This window comes from Lactuca sativa, chromosome 9 (genome assembly GCF_002870075.4).
Source record: "Lactuca sativa cultivar Salinas chromosome 9, Lsat_Salinas_v11, whole genome shotgun sequence".
Lineage (NCBI taxonomy): Eukaryota > Viridiplantae > Streptophyta > Magnoliopsida > Asterales > Asteraceae > Lactuca > Lactuca sativa.
In genome coordinates this window covers 13,114,885-13,131,383 of record NC_056631.2, presented here as the reverse complement: position 1 = coordinate 13,131,383, position 16,499 = coordinate 13,114,885, and the positions used below count along the sequence as shown (strand labels likewise).

Sequence of the window (16,499 nt, the reverse complement as noted above, 5' to 3'; positions counted from 1 at the left end):
CGCTACAGGCATATTATGTTTAGTATGGTTATAAAACTCATCGGATATACAATTATTATAGTACTTCTGATTGAAGAATGAGTAGTTATTAAAACTATTCTTCATCTAAGAAACTGAAATCTTCTAATAGGTTTTATTATATAAATCTATGCTTCAACCTTCTAAAGCATGTCTTTTGCTTTCGGTTTTTAGTCTGGGACATTAGGCTAACTATTACTTTAGGAAAATATGGGATTTTCCCTGTATACAAAACAAACAACTAATAGGAAAATAAGGGATTTTCTTGATTCAACTATCTATATTATTTAATACATATATTCTCATGCATTTCACACTTTTATAAGAAAATAAGGGATTTTCTTGGAAAACATACACTCAATTTGGAATGGCATACAAACTTTCTAAACCATTTATGAACTCACCAACTTAATTGTTGACACTTTCTCTTTGAAATAACTTGTATTCTCAGGGAACCGCTAAGCAGGTTTGGAAATCAACTTTTGGGGATTAACGCGCTGGCGTTAATTACTTCTTTTAAAAAGATGTTTATGCATTTATCTTTTTTAGCATGTAATGAATACAATGATGTAAACATTTTTAAAACCTTATATATATATATATATATATATATATATATATATATATATATATATATATATATATATATATATATATGGTGGTGTGTACTTTCCTTTCTATGAACTGTTATGATACTGAATATGATGTCCTCCGCCCCCGAACGTTTCCGCCGTTCTGGTTTGGGGGTGTGACAGATTGGTATCAGAGCATCGTTTATAGTGAATTATGTATATCAAAACCATTTTTGGTATACAACTATAAACTCAACTGGGCAAAAACACTATGAGTAGAGTCATACTTTTGGAATTAAATTTATTGAGTTTTTGTAAAGTAAGCATGCGCTCATTTCATACTAATAACAGTTTCACATCGGACCATTTTAGAAGTATTATAAATAAGTTGTGCAGTGCAGGTACGCCTTGGGACATGTAATCGGAACTGGGAAGAATATAGCCTGATCAACTATATTTGTCCGAGAGCCGACTAACGTGTGCCGAGGAGTGTCTGCAGTGGACAACAAATTTAAAACTTACCAAAAACATATCGTTAAATAATACTAAGGGAGTATTTGAGTATCAACAACCATTAAACTTAAGGGTAAATTTCATGTACTCTAGCTTATAGTAAATTCTTAACCCTATTCTCGTACAGACTCAATGGCTGGATTCCACCACCCCAATGACCCCTACTACCCCAACCAAGGTAATGGAGGATGGATCGAAGAAGATCCCGAAGAAGACGAAGAACCTATAGAGTTGGATGAAGGAGATGACTCTGGTACAGATTCAGAGCCAGAGGTTATCAATCCACCGGCCCCACAACCTCCCGTCCATGTGAGGAACTTCCAAGGACCCACTCCTGTGTGGGGGAGTCACCTCCACCATTGGAGCCAACAACAAAGCTTACGCCCTCCCTACGGCATGTGCCGAGACTTTTATGATGTCAGAGGCGGGGGATCGGCAGACCGAGCGCTTCCGGTTATGGTTGGCAAACTAGCCAACCAGTGCTATCAATCCGGAGTTCAAGCCAACCGGATCCGCGAGATCAACGTAGAAGTACAGGTTCACACTTCTGACATCCGTAGGCTGGATGGGATTCAGGACCATGCCCAACTCCAAACTGAGGCATTCCAAGCACAAATGATTGCAGCCCTAGCCGAATTAAGGGAACAACAAGCCGCTTTTGATAGGCGTCTAATGGAATCGAAGCAATCGGATGCGGAGTCAAGCTCCAAGCGCAACCTACGTCGCAAGTAATGCTTGCCAAAATTTCAAATTTTGTTATAAATTAGGACTTCGGATAAGAATATAATTTTCTTTAAAACTTTCTGTAATCGGAGACCTTTAGAAAGGTCAAAATTTTTTGTCTAAACTCGGATGTAACACAACTATATGTTTAATATATATAGGGCATACCTCTTTCCTGTTTTAATTATGTGTAGTTCGTCCAATTCATAAGTACATCTATTCAAACTTTATTTATAAATCAGGCTCAAAACCCTGTGTAGGCCAAACCAAATTCTTAAACTATTAGAGGAAGTTAACTCAATATCATATTACTCGCAACCACCAAAACTTATAATTTCTCATTTTTCTTTTGGCAGCGCAATGCCTCCTCATAGATCAGCACGTACAAACGCAACCCCACCACCACCTCCACCACTAACTTATGATCCGACAATGGTCCAGGCTGCTATCATAGCAGCAGTAACAGTAGCTCTCTCACAAATAAACTCCAATGCAAATGGAGGTACAGGAAGCAACACGAATCCTTCCAATCGTGTGACCGGCCATGGTCAAGTAAGGGAATGTACCTACAAGGAGTTCTCCAACTCAAAGCCAAAGACTTTTAATGGCATTGGAGGAGTCATTGCATTAATGTAATGGTTCGAAAAGACCGAAACAGTCTTCGAGATCTGCTCGTGCCAAGAAACAATCAAGGTTAAGTTCGTTGCTTGCACCTTCATAGATCGAGCCCTCACTTGGTGGAAAAGCCATGTGAATTCGGTGATGCTCACTGTCGCCAACGCCATGAGTTGGGAAGATCTGAAGGTTCTACTACTGGAAGAATACTACCCAAGGGGCGAAGTGCAAAAGCTTGAGCAGGAGCTCTGGAATCTGAAAATGACTGGGTCTGATCTAGTCGCCTACACAGCTAGGTTCAACGACCTCGCTGCATTGTGCCCTACCATGGTCAACCCAGAATCAAAGAAGGTTGAAAGGTACATTTGGGGGTTGTCACCCCAGATTCAAGGGCATGTCTTAGCTTCCAACCCTATTACCTACAACAACGCTAAACGCCTGGCTCAGCGACTCATCGACCACGGGGTAAAACAGGGTACCATTACAGCTACCGCCAATCCATCTGAGGCACAGGGCCAGAATAGGCCTTGGAACAAGAGAAGGGGACAAACCCTACAGGAGAACCCCAAGAAACAACAAGTAGTAGCGATCCACGCTATTACTGTACCTACCAACACTGCCCCCACAAGCTCATACAATGGGAAACTTCCGAAATGCAACCAATGCAACTTCCACCACCACGGTCTCTGCCGTGACCTTCAATGCACCAGGTGCAATAAGAAGGGACATACAACCCGCTATTGCAAAGAGCCAAACCAACAATCCACCCCCACTGCTAATACCGGAGTAAGCCGCGCCTGCTTTGAGTGTGGAGACACAAGGCACTACCGCAGGGACTGCCCGAAGGCAAACAACAGGAATACCGGCGGAAGGGGCCGAGTATTCGCAATGGGACAAGATGAAGCCGTTGCGGACCCCACTGTTGTTACGGGTACGTTTCTCCTCGATAACTCGTATGCATGCATTTTGTTTGATAGTGGAGCAGAGAGAAGTTTTGTGAGTCACGATTTTAAAGGCCTGCTAAAACCATTACCACAATCATTAAGTGAACCGTTTATAGTAGAAATGGCCAACGGTAAAACTGAAGGCACTAAGGAGATATACTTAAACTGTACTCTAACTCTAAACGATAATCCCTTTCCAATCAACCTCATGCCAGTCTCGATTAAGAGTTTCGATGTCATCATTGGCATGGATTGGCTGAGTTCTCATCATGCGGACATTTTATGTTACGATAAGGCCGTTCGCCTTAATCTGCCAACCGGCGAAACTTTCCTTGTCTTGGGTGACAAACCTAGTACCACTCTTCGTATCATCTCAAGTATCCAAGCTCAGAAGTGCCTACGCAAGGAGTGTCACGCGTTTTTGGCACATGTTGTAGATGTGAAACGCGAAGTCCAGGACGTCAAGAATGTGCCCGACGTTTGCGATTTTCCCGACGTTTTTCCCTAGGACCTTCTAGGAATACCACCCGCGAGACAAGTCGAGTTCAGAATCGATCTGGTTCCCGGGGCTACCCCAGTAGCCAAAGCGCCCTATCGATTAGCCTCGGCAGAGATGCAGGAGCTATCCAGCCAACTGAATGAGCTACTTGGAAAAGGATTCATCAGGCCGAGCTTCTCGCCATGGGGAGCACCCGTGTTGTTCGTGAAAAAGAAGGATGGATCATTCAGGATGTGCATCGACTACCGACAACTCAACAAACTTACCATCAAGAACCGATACCCCCTACCCTGAATCGACGACTTATTCGACCAACTCCAAGGAGCCAACTACTTCTCCAAGATCGATCTGAGGTCGGGATATCACCAGCTGCGAGTCCTAGAGAGTGATATTCCCAAGACGGCCTTCCGAATGAGATACGGACTCGGTCATGCATGACGCATGGGTACGCCCCGTGTACGCCCGTACGCCTCGCGTACCAAGGCCTCTCAGCCCCTATAAAAGGGATGTGAGGGTTCCGGGAAAACTTGCTCATTTCCTCTCATTTTTCTTGCGTTTTGCCTCGTTTTCCGTGCCCGTGCTAACCCGAAGCCCGGGTCATTTTGCCCAAGTCCCGAAGATTGTTTTTACTCCCGAGAATCCCGAGAAAAATCCGTTTCCCGAGACGAAATTCTGCCCGGTTTCCATCTCGCTTTCTTCAAACCTTCAGGTGAGTTCATACCCCTACAAACACACTGTAAATACGTTTTAAATGCTTTGTATACTCTTTTAGGGGGGGGGGAATACAAGTAAACATACGGTTATTATCATGTATTTCATAAAGTTTCACTGTGCTCGTTTTTATCAGATGAATCACTTGTGATTCACTACTACTATGTGAAAACTCTTGTCATACTTTGCATGCACTAGATTTATACAAAGTATTTAGTAATTCCAAAGTATCATTCGTTGCTAAACCGTTTTAATTCATTTTAAAAACTTATGATTTATGCATTGTCAAAACTTTGTGAAAAAGGATAATCTTTGCATACAAAACTATTACTTTAATACAGACTTAGTTGAGAATCCGTGAGACAAGTACATCTTCAAATACTGTCTTTTGCTAGAAGGTATCGCTACAAGTCCTGTCTATAACCAGAGTCTCCCGTTCGGAGAACGTGTCAAATGTGTATAGATCTATACGGGAAGTCATGATCCCGCACCCTGACTGTTAGCAACAGTCCGTCCTTTGGGGTGACAGTTTGTCATAACGCTACGACGCCTGAAGAACGTCGCTACATACATATTATGTTTAGTATGGTTATAAAACTCATCGGATATACAATTATTTTAGTACTTCTGATTGAAGAATGAGTAGTTATTAAAACTATTCTTCCTCTAACAAACTGAAATCTTCTAATAGGTTTTATTATATAAATCTATGCTTCAACCTTCTAAAGCATGTTTTTTGCTTTCGGTTTTTAGTTTGGGACATTAGGCTAACTATTACTTTAGGAAAATATGGGATTTTCTCTGTATACAAAACAAACAACTAATAGGAAAATAAGGGATTTTCTTGATTCAACTATCTATATTATTCAATACATATATTCTCATGCATTTCACACTTTTATAAGAAAATAAGGGATTTTCTTGGAAAACATACACTCAATTTGGAATGACATACAAACTTTCTAAACCATTTATGAACTCACCAACTTAATTGTTGACACTTTCTCTTTGAAATAACTTGTATTCTCAGGGAACCGCTAAGCAGGTTTGGAAATCAACTTTTGGGGATTAACGCGCTGGCGTTAATTACTTCTTTTAAAAAGATGTTTATGCATTTATCTTTTTTAGCATGTAATGAATACAATGATGTAAACATTTTTAAAACCTTTATATATATATGGTGGTGTGTACTTTCCTTTCTATGAATTGTTATGATACTGAATATGACGTCCTCCGCCCCCGAACGTTTCCGCCGTTCTGGTTTGGGGGTGTGACATAAACTGATGCAATCAAGATGGTGATGACTCTACCTATCCATAGAGCTGATTTCTCCAGCCCTGAAGATTCAAAAGCCATCGACGAGTTCTCCGTCTTCGTGGAATGAATTCATAAGGTAAATAAGTAATCAGAGGTAATTTGTCGAATTAGCTTCATGCATCCACCAAAATCTATGTCCAAGCTTAATAGAAAAGCTCCATTTGCTATTGGTTGAACTCACTACACCATTGGGATCTTATTTGCTTTCGATGTGGCTAGTATCACAAATTTTCTCCCACTTTACCCTTCTAAATCGATTGCATACTCTTCCTTATTTCCTTTATTTTTTTTTAAATTGCAGATGTGGGTTGTGCACTTAGTGATGAAGGCTACTGTGTGGTGGTTTATGGAGGTGTTTGATGATCGATAAAGGTAGGGTGATGGTTGAGAATTGATGGTTAAAGTTTGTCAAATGAAGGCTAAGAGAGGGTGATGTTAGGTGCGTGAACAGGGGAGAAAGGCGATGGTATCGGGTTGCCTTTGATGTTGGTTCGGTGGTGATAAAGGATATGTAATGATGTTGATTGATGGCTGATTTGTGCATGTAAACAGAAGAGTATGATGGTGGACGAGGGTGGAGTTAGCAGTTGGTGGTGGTATAATTAGGTTGTTGAATCCAATCATTTACTCGCGTGACCCTATAAATAATGCTTATCTATTAGCAAATGTTTGATAGATGTTTTATAACATTGAATCTCCATAAAGGTCGTTTCCATACTTAACCCCTAAAACATATAAAATTGATAATTCCTTAGGCTATTCAAAATACTCTTCAAGATGGGGTATTGTTGCAATGGTGGCAGACCATTACGACCGCATACATCATCGTGTGTGTGTCGTGGTGCCGTGGCATGTGGTCACCACCACATTTGAGAACATGGTTCATTATTTCTTGCAACCATCTTCTTCTTTCTTTTCTTTCTCTTCTCTTCTTCACAATGGTAAGTATATCAATTATGCATGTGGTGGTTTATGCTGGCATGGGGAGGATATTAGAAGGCGTTATCACCATATCAAACAAAATATATTTAATATTTTAATTTTAAAATAACATAGTATTTTTATTATTATACAATTCTTTAAAGTATAACTCTATTTTTAATATGTAATTAACTATCACATAATTTCAAATAATATTCTGTCATAAAAACTTGTTACAAATACAATTAACATATCTTCATATTTAATATTGGACTAATTCTAAAACTCATAATCATCTTTTTAATATTATGTGTACAATAATTTCCGGGTTTGATGTTAAATATTTAGAATTTATGTATAAACCATATTTTCCATTTTTATATACATTAAATAGTGTAAATCAAAGTTGATTTGTGCTAATTATTCATCAACACTATTTTTTGCAATATAATGACAGATTTTTTAAACAAGAAAATAATATTTTGTAGTATGGTCGGTAGGAATTGTTTTTATAATTAAAAAACAAATATTTAGAGAGCATTGCATTAGTTTCGGATTTTACTTTCCAAAACACAAACAAAACATCACAAAAATAATATTTTACAATATCGATGAAGTTGTTTTTAGAATTAAAATATTCAAAGAGACCCTTACAAAATAACATTACAAATAGGTCCAAAAAAACCCACAAAAAACAAAATCGACTCTGCTGGGGATCGAACCCAGAATCTCTGGTTCCGTAGACCAGCGCCTTATCCATTGGGCCACAGAGTCAATTGTTGGTTTTTCTTACTTGATAAATATTATATTTAATATATCAATTTAATCGGTTTTATAATTTTAGATATGTAATTGTTGTTTATCTAAATAAAACAAATGTTATGTATTCGATTATCTCTAAATATTATTAAAAGAGAAACCTTATGACATCATCTAAAACAATCTGGACCGTTGATTGTGTTTTCTTTATAGGTTTTACACCCTTAGATAAATTTGCTTACGTCACCTTGATCAAACAAGAAGTCAATCCGTTATATTAGAAAATTAAATGTAGGAATTGAATGAAAATGATACTTGAATTCTTTCCAAACTCACAACTACAAAATTGGTTCCTTATTAATGTAAACCTTAAATTTAGGCTCTATTTCCATTCAAAATTGTTTTCCAAATTATATTATATGTTGAAATCTCGGAAACTATTAATTTCAAATTTCAAAAGTTTCGGATATTTTTATGAACCAATACACTTTCAAGCATGATATCTTCTATTTTAAGTTTAAATGAGATTTCAATTGATTACCCTGCTAATTTTCATCATATTGACTTGTATATATATTTCAAACCTTTTCAATAATCGATTTACACAAACATTATGTCATAATTCCCACGTAGAAAACAAATCTCTAAATATTATTAAAAGATAAACCTTATGACATCATCTAAAACAATCTGGACCGTTGATTGTATTTTCTTTATAGGTTTTACACCCTTAGATCAATTTGCTTACGTCACTTTGATCAAACAAGAAGTTAATCCGTTATATTAGGAAATTAAATGTAGGAATTGAATGAAAATGATACTTGAGTTCTTTCCAAACTTACAACTACAAAATTGGTTCCTTATTAATGTAAACCTTAAATTTAGGCTCTATTTCCATTCAAAATTGCTTTCCAAATACATTATATGTTGAAATTTCGGAAACTATTAATTTCAAATTTCAAAAGTTTCGGATATTTTTTTGAATCAATACACTTTTCAAGCATGATATCTTCTATTTTAAGTTTAAATGAGATTTCAATTGATTATCTGCTAATTTTCATCATATTGACTTGTATATATATATTTCAAACCTTTTTAATAATCGATTTACACAAACATTATGTCATAATTCCCACGTAGAAAACAAATGCAAAAAAATTTCAACCTTCCTATCAGTCTGATTAGTCGAATAAATGTATGTATTTCTTCCTTAAATCATTTTAATCTATAAGTTTGATATTGTTTTCGAAATTATATGTTTTTACTCATTCGTATGGTTCTTTGTTGAATACTTATAATTTGGATGTATAATGTTGTTTTTGAATTTTTTTTTTGATGTTGTGTTCGGTTCTTGGTTCCATTTTTTAATCGGTAACTATGATCCTATTTTCGAAAACAGTAAACTCAATGTTAAAATTGGATGTTATATATAATGAAATTATGATGTTACATGTGTGTGTATACCTTTGTAAAAAATCAATAGACAAGACAAGAGATTACATGACATAATATAACAGACGGGTTGTACAAAAGACATGAACGCCCTCATTAGAAAGTTTTTTATGTCTCCGTTAGTAACAAAATAAGAATAAGAAATATATCTTCTCAACAATTGATGTGAGCTTTAAAGTTAAATATAAGCATGTTGTGAAAGATGAAAATAGGCTCCCGTATTCTTTTTTCAAAAAGAATCGGTATCATACATGGGCAGGTAAGAATGCACGGTATAATAGAAGTGTGCACTCAACTAGAGTCACCATTTGACTCTGAAATACCAAAAACGCCCCTCGGAACCTTCTGGAAAAAAATCAGGTATACTCAAGGACCAAAATGTAATCTACTCTAAACTTAAGTAAAAAAAAAAGAAAAATATAAATTTTGTTGTTATGTTATATGTTTTTTAGTTTTGGTTCAAAGGCAAAATGGTGATTTAAAAAAAAAAACTAATAGCTAGGTTGTTAACTTAGGCAATCATAAAAGTTTTATGAAACAGTGAAACAAGGTCCAAAAACTACAACCTGATTCTTTAAGGGACCAAAACAAAAAAAAAATCAACTAAACACAGGGACCAAATATGTAAATCACTAAAAATAAATGAAAAAACTTTTGTTTATACTGACCCCCCCCCCCCCCCCCCCCCCCGTTTTGAGGTCATGGTTGTAGATTGAGCTTCATCACTTATGTCCCTAATTTGCTCTTTGCTTTATAGTATGGGATGTTCTTTACTACCACTTGATCATTTCTTGCATGTTTAGGATCCATTGATATAATCCCTGTTGTACTTCAAATTCAATAACAACATTGTAATTAATTAATTTCTCATTGAAGTTAATAAATTATAAATTTATCTCACTTTCTGCTCATCCAAGTTTTCTCATTGCTATAGCATCACGAAGTTGATCATATCGCATATTTTTCTAAATAAGAAACACTAATATCAACAAAAGAAGCTATTTAATTTCGTAATAAAGTTGAATTAAAAAATAAGTAAATAAATAAGAAATAGAAGAACCTTGTATTACCACCATATTTTATGCTTGACCTCATCACCATATTTAAATCCTCCCATAATTTGAGGCATTGTGATTAACCAAAATGCAACAATGCTTGGATCTTTCATGCTATCAATAATATGCTGAAATACAAAAGTAGATGTTTTGAAGTGAGATAATTGTTACAAGAGGAAAAGAGGTAGAATCGTAATTGACATTTACCTCATAAGGGTTTTTTGTTTTTTTCATTATGTTGTAAGCTTTGCATGGAGGCTCCATAATTTGCAAAGTAAATAAAACTAAAGGGGTGTTTCTTTTTTCCTTCATTAAACTCTATAGTGAATGACTATATGGATAAAGTGTTCTATACATAAAGATTGTAGATAAAGATGGAAAATAAAACGCAATGGATTATGAGAAATCACAAAAAATAAGAACCAAACCTAGGAACCAGCATCGAATAAAAACCCTACTTTCTTTACTTCAAAAAAAATCAAAATACCTACACATACTCAAAACCGTAGAAAGAATTTCACAAAAAAAAATGTTATTTCATCAAAAAAGGAGCCTGAAAAAAAAGATGGTGGTAAACCGAAGAAGGCATATCAAAAAAAAAAAACAAAGATATAAACATAAATGATGGACCTGATAAATGATTTCTGTCATATTATCCCTAAAATAAAAAAGAAGCCATCAATGAATCTTAACATTGTCGATGACAGTGACAATAACTTAGATTAAGGAAAAAAGATTTGATATTAGAGATGAAGTGGAGGGAGATGATTAGCTTCGTTGCTGATTTATTGGTTATAATTTCTTTATGTTTAATATTGTGGGGGGTTTTATGTGATTCATTTTGAAGGAACATAAATAAGTTGCTATTTTTTGAAATAAAAAGTTATATTTCGCAATATAGCCATAAAATAACAATAAATTTTGAAAGTACATTGTTAAATGTTGGATTATACTTGTGTAGACCCATTTTCACGCATGGTTGGCTATATATAGTTATTTTCTGTGTCACAGGTAAAAAATGTTTGAAGGTACTTATATGTGACAAACAAGGTCATCTCTAAATACTATTAAAAGAGAAACTTTATGACATCATCTAAAACAATATGGGTCGTTGATTATGTTTTCTTTATAGGTTTTACACCCTTAGATCAATTTGCTTATGTCACATTGATCAAACAAGAAGTCAACTTGTTATATTAGGAAATTATATGTAGGAATTGAATAAAAATGATACTTGAATTCTTTCTAAACTTAAAACTATAAAATTGGTTCCTTATTAATGTAAACCTTAAATTTAGGCTCTATTTCCATTCAAAATTGTTTTCCAAATATATTATATGTTGAAATCTCGGAAACTATTAATTTCAAATTTCAAAAGTTTCGGATATTATTATGAACCAATACACTTTCAAGCATAAATATCTTCTATTTAAGTTTAAATGAGATTTCAATTGATTATCTGCTAATTTTCATCATATTGACTTGTATATATATTTCAAACCTTTTTAATAATCGATTTACACAAACATTATGTCATAATTCCTTCGCAGAAAACAAATGCAAAAAAAACTTCAACCTTTCGATCAGTCTGATTAGTCGAATAAATGTATGTACTTCTTCCTTAAATCATTTTAATCTGTAAGTTTGATATTGTTTTCGAATTTAAATGTTTTTACTCATTCATATTGTTCTTTGTTGAATACTTATAATTTGGATGTATAATGTTGATTTTTTTTTTGATGTTGTGTTTGGTTCTTGGTTCCATCTTTTTAATCAGTAACTATGATCCTATTTTCAAAAATAGTAAACTCAATGTTAAAATTGGATGTTATATATAATGCAATTATGATGTTACATATGTATGTATACATTTGTGAAAAATCAATAGACAAAACAAGAGATGCAATGGCATAATATAACTGACGGGTTGTACAAAAGACATGAACGCCCTCATTAGAAAGTTTTCATATGTCTCTAGTAGTAACAAAATAAGAATAAGAAATATATTTTCTCAACAAATGATATGAGCTTTAAAGTTAAATATAATCATGTTGTGAAAGATGAAAATAGGCTCCCGTATTCTTTGTTCAAAAAGAATCAGTACCATACATGGGCAAGTAAGAATGCACGGTATAATAGAAGTGTGTACTCAACTAGAGTCAGCATTTGACCCTGAAATACCAAAAACGCCCCTCAGAACCTTCTGGAAAAAAAATCAAGTATACTCAAGGACCAAAAATGTAATATACTCTAAACTTAAGTAATATATATATATATATATATATATATATATATATATATATATATTATTGTTATGTGATATGTTTTTTAGTTTTGATTCAAAGGAAAAATTGTTATTAAAAAAAACTAACAGCTATGTTGTTAATTTAGGCAATCATAAAAGTTTTATGAAACAGTGAAACAAGGTCCAAAAACTACAACCTAATTCTTTTAGGGACCAAAACCGAAAAAATCAACTAAACAAAGGGACCAAATATGTAAATTACTGAAAATAAATGAAAAAACTTTTGTTTATACCCAACCCCCCTGGTTTTGAGGTCATGGTGGTGGATTGAGCTTCATCACTTCTGCCTCTAATTTGCTCTCTGCTTTATAGTAAGGAATGTTCTTTGTTACCACTAGATCATTTCTTGCACATTCAGGATCCATTGATATAATCCCTGTTGTATATCAAATTCAATAACAAAATTGTAATTAATTAATTTCTCATTGAAGTTAATAAATTATAAATTTATCTCACTTCCTGCTCATCCAAGTTTTCTCATTGCTATAGCATCACGAAGTTGATATGATTGATCATATCGCATATTTTTCTAAATAAGAAACACTAATATCAACAAAAGAAGCTATTTAATTTCGTAATAAGTTGAATTAAAAAATAAGTAAATAAATAAATAATAAGAAGAAGAAGAACCTTGTATTACCACCATATTTTATGTTTGACCTCATCATCATACTTAAATCCTCCCATAATTTGAGGCATTGTGATTAACCAAAATATAACAATGCTTGGATCTTTCATGCTATCAATAATATGCTGAAACACAAAAACATATGTTTTGAAGTTTTGAAGTGAGATAATTGTTACAAGAGGAAAAGGGGTAGAATCATAATTGGCATTTACCTCATAAGGGTTTTTTGTTTTTTCATTATCTTGTAAGATTTACATGGAGGCTCGATAATCTGTAAAGTAAATAAAACTAAGGGGGTGTTTCTTTTTTCCTTCATTAAACTCTGTAGCGAATGACTATATGGATAAAGTGTTCTATACATAAAGATTGTAGATAAAGATGGAAAATAAAACCCAATGGATTATGAGAAATCACAAAACATAAGAACCAAACCTAGGAACCAACATCGAACAAAAACTCTACTTTTTTTACTTCAAAAAAAATCAACGTACCTGCACATACTAAAAACCGTAGAACGAATTTCACAAAAAAATGTTATTTCATAAAAAAAAAAGGAGCCTGAAAAAAAAAGATGGTGGTAAACCGAAGAAGGCATAACAAAATCAACAAAAAAAACGAAGATATAAACATAAATGATGAACCTGATAAATGATTTATGTCATGTTATCCTTAAAATAAAAAAGAAGCCATCAATGAATCTTAACATTGTCGATGATAGTGACAATAACTCAGATTAAGGAAAAAAAGACATGATATTAGAGATGAAGTGGAGGGAGATGATTAGTTTCGTTGCAAATTTATTGGTTATAGTTTCTTTATATTTAATATTGTGGGGGGTTTTATGTGGTTCATTTTGAAGGAACATAAATAAGTTGCTATTTTTTGAAATAAACAGTTATATTTCGCAATATAGCTACAAAATAACAATGTATTTTGAAAGTACATTGTCAAATGTTAGATTATACTTGTGTAGACCCATTTTCACGCATGGTTGGCTATATATAGTTGTTTTCCATGTCACAACTAAAAAATGTTTGAATATATTTATATGTGACAAACAAGGTCATTGAACTAATAAAACAAAAAAATGTTGTTTATAAAGAGGTCCTTCAGTGCTATATATATTTACCTATTTTAGTATAATTTCTAGACATTTCAATAATACCAATAACCCTGCTTTTTTATAATTATTCTATAATATCCATATAAATTTGTATTTTATTTATGTGTTCCCCGTGTTTAACGCGGGTCATAATCTAGTTGAACTAATAAAATAAAAAATGTTGTCTATAAAGAGGTCCTTTAACGATATATATATTTACCTATTTTATTGTAATTTCTACACACTTCAATAATACCAATAACCCTACTTTTTTTTTATAATTATTTTGTAATATCTATATAAATTTGCATTTTATTTATGTGTTCCCCGCGTTTAACGCGGATCATAATCTAGTTTATTTACTATAGAAAACATATTTTTAGATAACTAATTTTTTTCATATTGGTTTTTTATCTATCTATTGAAAAAATAATAAATAAACAATTATACCTCATCTAAATTAAGAGAAGTTACAAAAGACAACTCTTCAAATACCCAACAAACTATATTCTTCCATATCCTTTTCACTCAGAAGTCAGAACATTTGAGCAAGTCCTCTGGTGATCATCTCAAATAACCACATGCTCTAAATTATATCTTCCCTCCTTCTCCAACCACCACTAAACCTTCACTCTTCTCACTCAAAAGTATGAACCCACCTTCGGCCACTATCTTCCCCCCTCTTTCTCTCTCGATCACCATCTCCGACAATCACACACTGACACACACATACTCTCTCTCTCTCTCTCTCTCTCTCTCTCTTGCATACAATCGACGACGACTTTCTCCAGAGAACCCGCAAATCACTAAAACTCCGCCAAATGAACCTACAAACGACTCTCTCCGATAAACCTTTGTAAACGACTCTCTCTGACGAAACTACAAGTCACTAAAAAACAATGAATGATCTGTATTAGGCTCCATAGTTAATGTAAAAACATAGTCTGGTCCAAGACCAACTCCAACAACTATTTGCTTTTGTTTAATTTCTACAACTAAGTCTCCATCAAGATTTATAATCCGATGACCTTTGAGAGAAATTAAAAGTATAACTAAAAATAAAATTGAAATCAACAATGATTCCCATCACCTTTAGAAATCAAAGTCCTTATAAATATGATCATTAAAATAAGAAAGAAATTAACAATCTTTCTCTCGATGATGCAATTGAAGCTCTTGAAGAAGTGTTGTCGGTTGAAGAACAACATCGTGGGTTGTACATCATTTGGAGTTTCCAAACGTGACGTTTTTTCTCTTTTAATTAAATACCTAGAAATTCAATGGAAGGTATATTTGTCCACACACTATTTTTCTATAAATTGATTAAAAAGTTTCAGTGGATAAATCAGCCCCATATTTTTATCCTTTTTTCTCATGGTGAATGATTTTTATTAGGAAGAGAAGTAACCTATGGATTGATAGATAGACAAATAGTTTTAAAAATAATATTTACGAAAAGTTACAATTTTTTTTGTTAATGTTTTTGATATTTTACTTTGACTAATGATCAATAATTTTTTCTAGACATATTGCAACATATATCTATGTCGAATACTCCAACACCATAAATATTGATCTTGAAAGTATTGATTTCAAACCGAACTGTTATATTAAAACACTAGGTATGAAAATGTAAATATTAGGCATTTTTTAAGGTAAAATTTCGAAATAAATACAACCGAAATAATGAATAGGTAATTGATCTATATTTATAAAAAAAACTATTGCTATATAACCTCAATTTTTCTTTTGTTTATTATTATAACTGTAGCACCTGGCTCCTGGTATGTAAGATATATCTGAGTATTTTGTATTTTGGCCTTGGACTCGGCGAGTTGGAGGCCCGACTCGCCGAGTAGAGACGAGACTTGGGACGCGGTTAAGTTGGCGACTCGGCGAGTCCGCGCTGTCTGATGAAACCCTAATTTCCAAGGGTTTGCACCCTATTTAAACGACCATTTGCGCCCCAACTCCGCCCCATTCACCCTCAGAGCCCCACCCCCTTGTTCAAAGCTTCATTCCTTGAGAGTTTGAAGCATTCCTAGTGTGTTTTGAAGTTTTGGAGAAGGGAGAAGAGTGGATCAAGAAGAAGAAGAGGAGGTCAGCCATCTTTGAGCAATCTCAGAGTTTCCCTTGAGGTAAAACTCGATTTCCCCCTCTGTTTTCATGCTTATTGTTCCTTATAACTCCATTAGAGCCCTTTTGATCCATTTCTAAGCTTATCTATGCTTTTGGACTCGTAATAAGCTGGGTAACTCCTAGATCTAAGTGAGATCGAGCTCCAGGAGCTTGGATCTACTGCCTTTATGGACCCATGTTGCATGTACACCCTAGATCTACCCTTTTTGGTGCATTTTGAGCCCTA

General features: G+C 34.1%; 1 non-coding gene across 1 annotated transcript; it reads right to left on the bottom strand.

Moving 5' to 3' along the window:
- Positions 1–7,534: 7,534 nt before the first annotated feature.
- Positions 7,535–7,607, bottom strand: TRNAR-ACG (transfer RNA arginine (anticodon ACG)). Its single transcript has one exon. It is a non-coding gene; the product is annotated as a tRNA-Arg (tRNA).
- Positions 7,608–16,499: the final 8,892 nt, after the last annotated feature.